The sequence below is a fragment of the Arvicanthis niloticus genome, chromosome 3 (assembly GCF_011762505.2).
Source record: "Arvicanthis niloticus isolate mArvNil1 chromosome 3, mArvNil1.pat.X, whole genome shotgun sequence".
Lineage (NCBI taxonomy): Eukaryota > Metazoa > Chordata > Mammalia > Rodentia > Muridae > Arvicanthis > Arvicanthis niloticus.
The window spans coordinates 8074600-8089421 of NC_047660.1; the positions used below are offsets into that span (position 1 = coordinate 8074600).

General features: G+C 33.3%; 1 protein-coding gene across 1 annotated transcript in view; it reads right to left on the reverse strand.

The window, feature by feature from the left end:
* Nucleotides 1–14822, reverse strand: part of Gpc5 (glypican 5) — a 1248052-nt gene that overhangs the window by 381565 nt on the left and 851665 nt on the right. The window lies entirely within an intron of this gene.

The following is a 14822-nucleotide window of genomic DNA, read 5'->3' on the forward strand; positions in this document are numbered from 1 at the left end:
TTAGACTTGTCAAGCTCTCTTGATATCCTTGTTAGTAAACTTCCAGTCTTTGGAATTTAATTTGCCAAAATAATTAGTCAAAAAATGAAAAAAAGCAGTTTAAAAAAAACCCCCACAAATGTCTAGACATCAATTTATCTCTGCATAAATACTTAGTGTCTATAACTTTTGTTAGAGAAGTAAAATATAACTCAATTAATTAGTGCACAAGTTGACAGGCTTTCTGTCTCTAATGGACCAAGTAAAAGCAAATATTTTAGCCTTTTTTGTACCTTGTAGTCTCTCATTCCTACTCAGTTGCAACTAGGCATAAATCATAACTCACATTCCATAAAAACTCAGATAGCAGGGTCTTTTGAAAGCAGTGGTACACTACACACACTTTATAATTTACTTAATTTCAGTATTATTTTTCATTACCCTCATACCTTCACAATATAGATGCCCTATAAACACAGAGTTCTTAGTTATTCACTGATATGTTCCAAATTCTTTAAACTACAAACAGTATACATTTTTTATAGCAGTTATCCATATACTCATTGACATGGAAAAGCAAAGATTCCAAGAGTTTTAATATAAAGTTTATCCAAAGTGATGTGATAATTTAAGCCAAGACAAGAAAAGTCCTACATTTTTTTTTTTTTTGCTATTTCCTCTAAATTGGGACATTTCCTCCCAGAGGCAAGAAGGAGGCTCAAAACACTCAATATAAATGAAAATTACATGGCTTAGAAAGGAAACAAAACTCACCAGTCTCAAAAGCTCCTGAAACTTACAAGATTCAAAAGGATCCACCTCAAGTTTATCTAGAAGAAACAACTACTAAGAAGAAGTCTCCAAAAAGCCGGGAACTTCCTGGGATGCAATTTAAATGTGTTGTCATCCATACTGTGGTGGGCAATTTAATTTAATTGTTTAAAAAGCTGACTTAGAGTTCCTAGATCCTTGGAATAAAGCCCCTACCCTTACTCCTGTTGGTAGCCATAATAAATCCACTTGTTTATTAAGCTATAGTTACATGGACTTGTGTCTTTAGTTTGTTATTGGTATCCTTTCTGGAGTGATTATACACTTGATCATATCACTACAGGCAAAGCCATACATAAATATGCTAAAACATGCTAAAGATAGCTTATCCAGAAGCAACAACCACTAAGAAGAGTCTCTAAAGAGCCTGGAACTTCCAGAGATGCTGGAAGTTTATCCATACTGTGGTGTTCAAAATATATGCACATACATATATTTTGATATATTATACACATCTTTCCTTAGAAATCTATCAATAAATAATAAATAACTATTTTTATAAATATGCAGAGCTGCTTTTTGAAATATATAATTTACATACCCAACATACATAGATTTACATAAGTTGCTACACTAATACCAAACTTTTGGGACATTAAGTAAATAGATGCTTATGAGAACAACTAAGTGGTAATGGTAACAATCACAAAACGAAACAAACATTATTCAAATGCCAGAAGTTACAGGCTTTGTTATTTTTTACTTGCCTCTGCTATTTAGGACAATTCAAGTGTTATATTGCATTTTTATTTGTTCTCAACAAACACAAAGTACAAAGCAACTATTATAAATTAAAATCATCGTTCATATTTGAAGAAAAATTATAATTCTATGTGTACACAGCAACATTTCTCAGAAATATACTAACCTAGATTTGTTCAGTTAACCTTTAAACTCCTACTTATAAGATTAATTTCAAACTTTGGACTGGACACATTGTATTGCAGATTAATTGATTGTATAAAATTTTAAGGAGACACTGGTAAAATTTCTGGACTTCAGGTGCATTTTGCTATACCTGCAGGAAATATGTTTGTCAGATTTGTACCATATTTTAATGAAATGAGAGCTGTGAAAAATCTGAGAACTTCTAGGATGACTGTACAATGGGGTGATGATATGAGATTAATTTGAATAATATTTGCAAACTGTAATTTAGAAGTTAAGAATGTATTGTTTCAGTTGAATGCTTGAGTAGAACAATTTAATCCACATTAAAATTCAAGTTAATTAAATTGGCTTTTAGATTATTTGCAACCAACCCCTTGCAACGTTTTGGCACTCCTTTTGTGTCACACAAGTGCAACTCACTGTATTTTGCTATTTAGGTTCTTGCATTGAGGAAGCTTAGAAACTTCAACACTTGTTTTTCCTTTGAACTGGAAAAAGGCTTTGAGTTTAATGGGTTAAACAAAAAGGCCAGTTTGTGTTTTAAAGTCATTTCAATGTAGCATCTGGTTTCCTTCCTACTTAGAGCATTTTTCTCAAATAAGTGAACAGGTAAGGAAGTTTCAGTCATAGCAGCTTTACACAGTAAGCAGCTCCTATAAGGTATGTAATTTACTAAAGTAATTAGTTTACAGTTTACACACAAATTAACTTGGATAATAGACACTACATTATCTGCAATGGAAAATTCTGGGTGTGAGTTTATGCTTAAAATGCTACTGACATAGAGAATTTACACTGTAGTTGAAATCATCTGTGAAATATGTCACAAGGATTGCTTATTCATATGTTACTTGAACAAATCCACACTGTGGTTTAATTAATATAAAACACTATATGTCTCCACAAAATATACTAGTGAATGAAAAATAATTAATGTGGATAATTTTTGTATTATAAAGTTGACATAGACCATGCTTATTTTGGTGATTGGATGGCAATCTCTTGCCTCAAATTCTATATATATCTTTTCATGGCATAGTATAAAGCATAAGATAACCATTGAGACAGATTCAAGTTATGTGAACTATAGAATGAGTTCTTTACATCAGCTGCAATGTGCACAGCGACTCATGACTCGTGTTTCTAGAAATTATCATTCCCCATAACTTACTGTCTACCGTTCATTGTACTTGTCTGCAAGTATGTGCATAAATATGTACCTCTTCACACATACAGTTTTTTCCTGTAGGTATATTCATACATCATCACTAGATTTTGTTTATGTCTAAATATGTGAGTTAATTTGCCACATAAGTTTATCACATCCTTTGAAAAGTAGCAGGACCAAACACACTTTAATATATTTTTAAGGACATTTTTATAATTATTTTCTTAGGTTATCTTTTTCTCAGTGTTACATGGTGAGGATTCTATTAGGTTGACAAATTGGTTTTTTCTATGTGGATTTATACCTTTAACTGCATTTTTTCATTGACTATTTGATACGCTTAGGATATCTCAATATTTTCATTATGGATTCTAGACCTTTAACCTACTGTCTTTCTTATCAAATTTTTTAAAAATTTTTTTTAACATTCTTAACATTTTGAATATTTGTTCTTAATATTTGATTTTTTTTCCTTCATCCAAAATGAAAGGTTCCATCTGTTTCAGTTAGTACGTGTGGAGAAAAGTTTAAGATCGTTTTTGACTAAACAACTCTCTTATATTCAAATGCAACTCTGTCACAAGATGTGTTCCTGACAGACATTTAACTAAAGTATGTGTTGCATATATTGCTTATTTTCCACTTGTATATATCTTATTGGGGTTTTTTTTTTTTTTTTTTTTAGTATGGTTACTATTTTACCGAAAAACCTATCAAGGAACATTATCATAGTAATTTTGTGAAATTATAATTTTCTGGCTTTTTTTTTAACTGACCTTAAACTGAAAACATGAAATGTTTTCATGCAAAGTTATATATACATATATATGTATATATAATTATGTGTCTAAGAAGGCTCATATGGAGAAGCTGTAATGCCTTGCTAGATGCTAATATCTTGTTCACTGTATCTGAAAAAATCTATCCCATTATTATGAAAGCTCAGGCTGGACTTATTTATAGCTCAGATACATGATATAGAATACTAATAATTTAACTTAAAGCGAAAAGGATAATTAAATGTGTTATACCCCAGTGACAGCCCTTGTATATTCTACATATTGTCTTGCTTCAATGTAACAAGCTACAGCAAAATGCAAATTATAATAAGAAAACCTGATTGAGCATGAAATAAGAACAAAGGAAGTGTAGTTTTTAATTCACCATTTAATGGTGTGATTGATCTGATGATCCAATGCAGATCACAAGTTAGCTTGGACAGATATTTCCTTGGGAGTCCTTTCCCTCTAAGTCTGTTGACCATGTACCATACCTTTTTTCTCTATAAATCTGTAGAATGGCAACTTTTTTTCTTAGTACTTATTTCTATATCCAAAAATTACTGATATTCTCACATCTCATCAAAGAAAATTTTTGCAACAGACACCAGTACAGAGATCTAACATTAGAGAAAATAGAAAAAATAAGTAACTATTGCATTGTCCAATCCAATTTAATAAATCTTCAATGCAATTCCCACTCCTAAAGCTCAAGAGAAATGGCAAAATGGCAGATGAATATTGTCAGAGCCAAAGGACTAGAACATCTGCTACAGTATAGTGTCCTCAAGGGAAAATTCACCCATGGATTCTAAATAATATCGTTATCTAAACAAGACCAGCATAATTCCAACACTAGTTGCCACCCCACTGCAGACAGGAGGAATTTTATGTGGCCTTCTACTAGACATAGAGATATAGAATCAATACTGAGAGAAGGGGCATCAGATACTTCCAGGGACCAAAGCTTGCTTACATTGGTAGTCAAATCATCAAACCTAGACACATATACAAACAATCAAAGTTAAATGGACTTAGCTGTTTACATACATATATGTGAATATTTAATTATATATATGTGTGTGTATGTGTATATGCATATGTATATGTATATATAAACATAATTGCAAACACTTAAAAATAATGTATCTGAATATATGCATGTATAAATACAAATGTATATATATATGTATATATATACAAATATATATACATGTAGCAACAATAATGAAAGAAGAATTGATAAATTTGAGAGAAAGAGACATAGGAGGAGCTGGAGTAGGAGGTGGGGAGCAGCAGTGATTAGATGAAGTACTCATTTGTGAATTTCTCAAAATAAAGCTACTTATAAGAAAGAAATGTAAAACAAATCAAAGAATCTGTAATAATGTGGAATGACCCTATGGTCATGGGATGACCAGTCAGCCGGCAAGATATTTACACTCACTGTGTAATGATAAAAACTTTTAATTTCAGATATAATTGTTCTCTGACTAATAGTAGAAAATTTCCATAAATTAAAGAGATAGGTACAAATTTACAAGAAGCTTATAGAAAACCAAATACACTGGACCAAAAAAAAAAAAAAAGGAGATTCATCCAACACATAATAATCAAAATGCTAAATGTACACAACAAAGAAAGAATATTGAAGGATGTGAGTGATAAAGTCTAAGTAATACATAAAGTAATATATAAAGGCATACCTATTAGAAATACACCTGACTTCTCAACAGATACTTTAAATGTCAGGATGTTCAGACAGATGTCTGACCATCTGTAAGGATCACCGATTCCAATTCAGACTACTACACCCAACAAAAACATCAATCATGCTAGATGGAGGAAAGAAGGTACTCCATGACAAAACAATATCTCTAGTAATCCACAGAGAATACTAGAAAGAGAACTAAAACACCAGGAAAACTACACACAGAAAGCAGAAGAAATAGATAATTCCACACCATCAAAATCAAAAGTACACACACACACACACACACACACACACACACACACCAAAATACCACCAACAGCATCAAAATAACAGGAATTAACAATCATTGGTCATTAATACCATTCAACACATCAATGGTCTCAATTCATCCATAAAAAAACCACAGGCTAACAGAATGGAAGAATAAACAGGATCCATCATTCTGTTGTGTACAAGACACATCTCAGCAACAAAGATAGTTATTTGCTCAGGTTAAATGGATAAAAAAATTCCAAGTTAATGGACCCAGAAACAAGCTATAGATGTCATTCTAATATGTGGGAAAATTGATTTTCAACACAAAATAATCAAAAGAGGAGAAAGACACTTCATACTCATAAAAGAAAAAATCCACCACATGACATCACAATTATGAACATCATTGCTACAAATGCAAGGGCACCCACTTTCATAAAATAAACATTAATAAAGCTTCAATCACACATCAAACAGCACACTATAATAGTGAGAGTCTTCAATACCCCATGCTGACCAATGGACATGTCATTGAGACAGAAACTAAACAGAGAAATAGTGAAACTAATTACCTTTTTGAGTCAAAAGCACATAACAGGTATGTACAGAAGATTTCACCTAAAAGCAAATAATTATAACTTCTCAGCACCTCATGGAACCTTTCCCAAAACTGATCATATTTTCCATGACAAAGCAAGATACAACAGTATCGAAATAGTTCATTGTATCCAATCAGACCATCATAGATTAAAATTAGACTTCAACAGCAACAGAAACAATAGAAATCCTATAAACTCATAGAAATAGAACAACTCTCTTCTCAATGACCACTGGTTGAGAGAAAATGTAAAGAAAATAAATATGTTCTATAATTTAGTAGGACTAAAGGCATGACATATCCAAACTTATGGGACTCAACCAAAACAGTGCTAGGAGGAAAGTTCATAACACAAAGTGCTTTCATAAAGAAAATGGGGAGATCTTATATTGGCAATTTAAAAGGACACATGAATACTGTAGGTAAAAATAAAAAATGAAGAAGATGAAGAAGGGGGAGGAGGAGGAAAAGGAGGAGAAGCAGGAGGAGGAGGAGAAGGAGAAGGAGGAGGAGGAGGAGAAGGAGGAGGAGCAGGAGGAGGAGGAGAAGGAGGAGGAGGAGGAGAAGCAGGAGGAGGAGGAGAAGGAGAAGGAGGAGAAGGAGGAGGAGGAAGAGGAGGAGGGGGAGGAGGAGGAAAAAGAGAAGGAAGAAGGAGAAGAAAGGAGAAGGAGGAGGAGGAGGAGGAGGAGGAGGAGGAAGAAGAAGCAGAAGACGAAGAAGACGACGAAGAAGAAGAAGAAGAAGAAGAAGAAGAAGAAGAAGAAGAAGAAGAAGAAGAAGAAGAAGAAGGTGATGATGGCGATGATAACAAGGATGACAACACTCAAAAGGAGTAGATCATGGGACATAATCCAACTCAGGGATGAAATCAATAAATTAGAAACAAAAAGAAAACACATTGTGGTACATTGAGGAAAATCAACAATATAGACAAACCCTTAACCAAACTCACTAAAAGGCAGAAAGACCATATCCAAATCAACAAAATCAGAAGTGCAAAGGGAGACATAACGGACACTGAGGAAATTCAAAGAATCATCAGATCCTACTTCAAAAACCCTGTACTCTACAAAATTGGAAAATCCAATCAAAATGGATGATACCACTTACCAAAGTTAACTAAAGATCAGGCAAATTATCTAAGTATTTCTGTAACTTCTAAATAAATAGAAGCAGCCATTAAAATCCTGGGACCTAAATAAACAAACAAATAAATAAATAAATAAATAAATAAATAAATCGCCCAGAATTAGATGGATCTGAGTTAGACTTGTGTAGGCCCCTGTGCAAGCTGCTTCAGTCTTTGAGACCAAGTGAGCTTTTATCATGTTGATTCAACATGACAAAAGAACCTTGATTTCTTGGTATTCCCCATCACCTCTGTCTCTTACACTCTTTCTGCCTCCTCTCCTGCAGGTTTCCAGTAGGTCTGAGGGCCAGGATTTGATGGAAACATTCCCTTTAAGGATGATTGCTCCTAGGTCTCTCACTCTACATAATGTCAGGCTTCAGATATCTATATTTGTTTCCATTTTCTGCAGGAAAAAAACGTCTATGATGATGGCTACACAATTATTAGAAGTCATTATATTATTATTTTATCCATATTTTGTGGTACTTCTCATTTTCATTGTAACAAAGGTGTGAAAATAAGGCACCATAGAATGAAGTAGTAACTATTTGGAATCTTAAAGCACTCATTGAAGAGTGGCTCTCAGGCTGGGTCTTAAAAATTAACATGAGATCATAAAGAACAGAAATGACAAAAAGATATTGGTTATCTGGAAAGGTGAAAGAAGAAATGTGCACTTCTATTGCCATAAATAGCTGTAGTCGAGCTAATTTGTATTAGCAATTTCAAGTAGGTGACCTTGGTCAAAACCTGATGTAGATAAAAACAAGGGTTTTAAGGTTCCTTGAGAAGAAAAGCCCAGCTAGAGCAAGTGGTGAGTAGCGACCATCCAATCCTAAAGCAGATCATGCTAGCATGTTTGAACACTGTGAGCTTGAAAGGATGTCAGACGTTGTGACTGTGAATACAGGTTGGTGTGGCTAGAGAAAATAAACTGGAGACAAGAGATGGTTATCTTCTGTTGTTTGAGGTATGAATCTAGACTTTGGGGCTGAATAGAAGTGAAGACTGAAGGACTCGGTGGAGAGATATGATATAACCTGACTTCTAATATAATACTTTTCAGCATTTTTCAATAAATCACAAAAATCACAATAACTTTTTATTTACTGAGCACATCTCTAAAGGTGTAACAAGATTGTAGTTTTATCATATACTCTATAAGCTAATGAATCATGAAACCATCAGACACACTGAGTATCCTTTAGAAAATTCACCATGTTCTTTGTATAAAAGTTCAACTAACAATCAAATCATATGACATTAGCAATGAATACAAACTTATTTAAAATACTATCAGACAAAAATGAAACTACTCATCAAAGAATATAGTATAAATTGACTGAAACACAAGTTGTAAAGATGCCTTGCATATTTCATTGCAATTAATTAAAAATGAAAGCAGATCAATCTATAAGCTATCTCTAGATTGATAGTTGTTGGTTTCTACCCCTTTTTCTTCAAAAAACTGTACCCTATATTTGTGTGATTTGCACTGTTTTTACTGCCATATTTCACACATTGGCTGATATGAGGACTAAGAACACTGATAAAGAACAAAAAAATAAGCAGTAAGTATATATGTTTAAAATTATATGGCTCTGCTTAAATAAAATATTACAAAAATCAAAAAGTATATTTATTATAGAAATATGTTGCAAATATGCTCTCCTGAGGATTTTATGTGGTTTAAAGATTTTATATGCTATACAATTCTGTTCAATTATTTTGTTACGTAACCTCAGATAATCAAACTCAATGTGCTTTAGAATTTTGATCACTCTGGGGATATTTTAACCTTGGAAATTAACATTAGAGTAGGTGGTAAGTCCTGTATTTGTTAGAAACACATTTTCATCACTTTGACAATGATCTCCTTAATATTAAAATATTATTCTTTAATTTTTAACATTAGGATTTTATTTTATTGGTCATCAGGTTTATTTTTAGTATATAACTGCTGTGTTGTAGAGCTGTTAAGTATAATAAGTAACTGATAAAATATGCTTATATTGTTTACATTCACAGGAGAGATATTACTACAGGAATTTCTCAGACATGTGAATTGAAAATAACAGAAGTTTAGGGAAACTTTTAAAATATTAAAGTATTTTAAAATCAAAGAAATAAATTTTTGGTCTACATTTACAAGTATTTTTTTTTTACAAATTAAATTATTCAACTATGTAGTTGTGAATTACTGAGCCTCATAGTGTAGTTTAATAACAGATTCTTGTAGTTTTAAAATTAAGATCTTAAATTTTCCTTAAATATGTCTCTAGCATACATGCCTAAGAAATGTCATGTCAAACAGATTCAAAGCTTGAGAGACCATTCTTGTTTAACCAAGCAGTTGTGTTTAATTTTAGAGGAGACAAGGAAGGTCTGTATAGTCAATGAATGATGTACAACTTTACCAGGAAGAGGACTGCAAATAATTATCTATGCAGCTGCTAATAGAAACAGAATACACAGCATGAACATTGGAGTTGAGAGGGTAGGAAGAATCCATGTGTACAGGATTTACCCAGTTAGGATTTACCCAGTTAGCATGTCAAGGAACAGCATTTATAGCCATTTTTTCTTCTTGTTATAATCTTATTAACTCCTTTATTTAGCATAGAAGCAATTGTGTTAATATTCAAAACAATAATTAATTAATTTAATGATGCAGGTTGTCGTGTGCTTTGACACGGTCAATTCTTATTATCTTTCACTCTTCCCTTTATAGAACAAAATGTAGTCTTCATAAGTGCACATAAAATCACTTCATCTCCAAAGTTCTTTTATTTTTCAATATTTGTTTCTATTGTTTGCTGTAAAAGTAGATTAACCAACCAATGATTGTTAATGTTAATGGTTGTTTGTGTCATAGTATTTCAAATTGAATTCATCTCTAGTCTCTTTAAATCCACAATTAGATATGTTAGTAATCTGCATTCCACAGTACAAGGCCATTCTATGCAAAGATTTTGGTGCTACTTAGTAAAAAGTGAGACATTATTTATTATTGGACAGAATAGAAGAAAATCACCACTGTAAAGTCTAAGTCATCTAACACATAGATGATGGAAACAGATTTAATTACCCTAAAAACATTTACTAAACTTTTTTCTTAATAATTTCATATGACTAAAACCATCCTCACTTCAAAACTAAAGCTCTATTATGAAAAGTGAGAATACCAAATAATACATACAGTTTAATGGAAAAATCTAAAGCAATACAAATCACAATAAAATAGCTTTAAAATATTCTAAATATATTTTATTTTCTATATAAATCTTGATGTATATTTATTTGTATTAGATACTTCTTTTGAAATCTTAATTCTATTAGTTTCTTTATAATTTAGGGTGGCAATGAACCATCCATCATGAGAAAACTGTTTGCACTTTGTGTATGGCGTTTAGATAAGTCCTTTCTAAATTATCAACAAAAATTTATAAAATCATTTTTACTCATTAAAAGCAAACAAATAAATATTACATTGCCTCTGTAATTGTCCAACAGTATATCAGGCTTCAAGTTGGTTTATATGACCTTATTCTTACGTAGGAATACTACAGGTTTTTAGTTGCTTTAGGCAGTTTGACTAGCCATTAAATCTTCACTTCACCACAACTAACATTTCATGCATTCAATAGAATTTTAAGAAATTCCTTTAAGTAGGCAGAGTAGTAATAAAATGTGAAATGTTAAAGGAATAGTCTCATGTACTTCCCAGAGGGATTTGCAAGGCAAGCATGTCTATTCTATACCTAGCAGAGATATGTATTCTCAGAATTCCATCTCGTTGTATTAGTTTAATTTTGGTTTATTAACAAAAGACAAACTTGTGTATACCCAAGAATCTTCCACAATACAAATAAAACATCCCTGAAAAGTATAAGCTACTCAAGAGGGGGTAATAAGTGACTGAAATTCTAGCCAGGTTATTAGAACTTGCAGCTGACCTGCATGGGAAGCCCTTCAGCTTCTCCCAAAGGAGAGATGTGAATGTGCTGGGCACACACAGCAGTATCTCCCATGGAAAATATAAAACTATAAATATGCATAGATGGCAATGCTTTGAAATTTTTGGATTTATATAGTTTACATAGTTAATCCAGGGGTGTAGATGGCCTTAAGATTTCAATATGTTTTTCCCTTATTATTACACTGTATTGTGTAAAAGTATTTTGCACAACATATATATTTCTGAGTAGATTCTGAAAAGGCAGAATGCTTCAATGCAAAGACTGAATGCTTTGTAAAACTGCTTAGATAAATAGATGGATAGATAGGTAGATAGATAGATAGATAGATAGATAGATAGATAGATAGGCAGACAGACAATAAATAATAGATTTTTAAAAAATTGATAGTAGACACATAGATAGATAAGTAGAGATATCATTCTCTATTCTAATTATTATCTAATTATTCTAATTATCATTCTAAATATTATTCTAATTATTTGTTCATTATTATTGCAATAAAACAGTCACAAGTGTATGTACAATTTTTAGTGATTTTGTTTTATATGCCCTCTCTGTACTTACTAGACTAATGTTTATTGTCAATAATGGTATGAAAAAAAATAATATTGGTCTACGTTAATTTAGTTTTAATTTTGGTTTGAGTCTTATACAGTTGAAAAATTATGTTCAGCACATTACCAACCTGAACACAAATTGTCTGAGAAAAATATTTGACTTGTTCAACTACTTTCAATAATTGACTTTCTGAAAGCTTTGCAGTAATGAGTAAAAACAATGGCAAACTGTTTCCTTCTAGCACAGAACTTTTATGTAATTGTTTCTACAGCCTACATATCCTGCCAGCAGAAAATTTGCAAGATGTTATTTAAGCCACTTATATCTTGATAAAAGAGTATATGTGGACTAAGTTTTAGAAAAAAAGGCTGGATTCTTTATATCTGATAATTCAATATTTTATTAATTGACGTGCTTTTGCTCTTAAGTTAAATTAAGAGGATTAAAAGCAAAATGTAGGTCTCTTCAGTAATATACATGGCAATGATTGTGGTAGCTTTCTGTGACAAAATATCTGATACAATCAACTTTACAAAATTGGCCTATAGTTTCAGAGTTTTTAAGCTAGGGTTGCTGGTACAATTGATTTTGGCCTGTGCAAGTTGCACATTGTGGCTCAAAAGAGCGTTTCTTCAAAATAGCTATAATCAATAGAGCAAGAAAAAGTGACAGACACATTTTAAATGATGCGACTTCTACCATGTAGTATCTGCAGCTTAAAAGTTCTACATTCTTCCAACAGAGCAAGAGATGGAACTAAGCTTTTTTTAAACATTTATTATTATTATCATTAATGATGATGATGATGATGATGATTATACAATTAATGCCCAAATGATGCCCTCCAATATCCTCAAGCAGAGTTCAGTCTCTTCCCTTTTACCTCTGAGAGTGTGCCCACCTCTGGCAATCCCCATTCCCTAGGGGGCATCTAGTCTGTACAAGATTAGGCACATCCTCTCTCACTAAGGCCAGACCAGGCAGTCTTCTGCTATATATGTGCCAGGAACCTCGAACCAGTCCCTGTATGCTCATTGGTTGGTGGCTTAGTCTCTGGTAGCTCCCAGGGGTCTGGGTTAGTTGACACTGTTGGTCCTCCTACAGGGTTGCCATCCTCTTCAGTTCCTTCAGTCCTTCCTCTAACTTTTCCATTGGAGTCTGTGAGCTCAGTCCAATGCTTAGATGTGAGTATCTGCATGTGTCTCAGTCAGCTACAAGTAGAACCTTTCAGAGGACAACCATGTCTGAAACATGTGTTTCATGTTTGAAAACACAGCAATTCTAGTGTGGAGAAGGAATAATCCTTCATAGCTGTTAGGATTGCAGACTCATACAACCACCCTGGAAATCAGTCTGGAGGTTCCTCAGAAAATTGAAAATAGTTATATCTAGCTATACTGCTTCTAGGCATATACCTAAAAACGCTTCACAAGAACATGTACTCCACTATGTTCATAGTAGCATTATTCATGATCGTCAGAAACTTGAAGCAACCCAGGTGTTCCTCAACCAAAGAACGGATAGCAAAAATGTGGTTCATTTTCACAATGAAATACTACTCAACTATTAAAAAGGAGGACAACATGAATTTTGCAGGCAAATGGATGGAATTGGAAAATGTCACCTTGAGTGAGGTAAGCCAGACCCAAAAGGACATGCATGATATGTACTCACTGATAAGTGTTTATTAGCCAAAAATTACAGAATACCCAAAATACACCTCACTGACCATAAGAAGTTAAACAAGAAGTATGCCCAAATAAGAACGCTTAAATCCTGCTTAGAAAGGGGAACAAAATAGTCATGGGAGGCAGAGGGAGGGAAGAACCTGGATAGGAGAAGGGAAGGGAAAAGGAGGGAAGGATCATATATGTGGGGAGTCAGGAAAGAAGCCAAGAGAGCCAGGACAGTGAATGTAAATATGCCAATACTTGGGGTGAGGGCTGGAAGGAACCTCTAAATGTGTGTGTGTGTGTGTGTGTGTGTTATATGTAAAGATTTATATGAAATATATATATATGAATATATACATTTATGCATGCAATAACAACTAAAAATAAAGTTTATGAACTTGGAAGAGAATAGTAAGGGATATATTGGCATCTTTGGCGGGAGAATGAAAAGGAAGAAACTAATTATGATCTCAAATATAATTTTAAATGTTTTGAAATTCACCTAAACATTTATAAAATAAGTAGAAAGAAAATATGCAAATATAATTGAATACTATTCAATCTTTTAAAAGAAATTCTCATAATCCTTAAAGAGAATGACATACACTCAGTCTGTCTACACAAAAATACATCCCTCTACAGTCAGGCATTAATGGAGGGAGATTCAGGTATCCCTAAACCTGACTGCTGAATTAGTTGCTACTGAAAAATTCCAGAGGAGTGGTAATCATTTGCTCCAGCTGTGTACCCACTTGTGACCATATCAGCCATCAGAGGATAGTTCAAAAAATACTTTACAGGTGATTATGAATAAACAAGATGGGTCACAGATTGTAGGACAAGTGGAACTGTTTCACCAGAGGATCGTGACAGCTAGTCACATAGCACATAGCACAGAGTTCTCCTTGCCAGGGGATGTAGATGGGCTGGCTCTGGGAGTTTAGCCAATAAGATTACCTTCTTGCACATTTCTTCCTACAAAAGGTATTTAGTCTCTGATTCACCCTGAGTAAGGCATATGTATCAATTTGTCACCATCAATAAACAACTTGGAGAAGCAAGGACTGTCTCTCTCATCAAAAACTGCTGTGGGGGGGAAGCCTTCCTCATACAGACCTACACAGCCTATATCTCCTGCAGAATCAACTAACCTGACCCCTGTGAGCTCGCAGAGATTGAGCCACCAACCAAAGAGTACACCCAGGTTGGACCCATGCCCCTGCAACATAAGTGGCAGAAGTCCCAATTAGTCTCCATGAGGGTT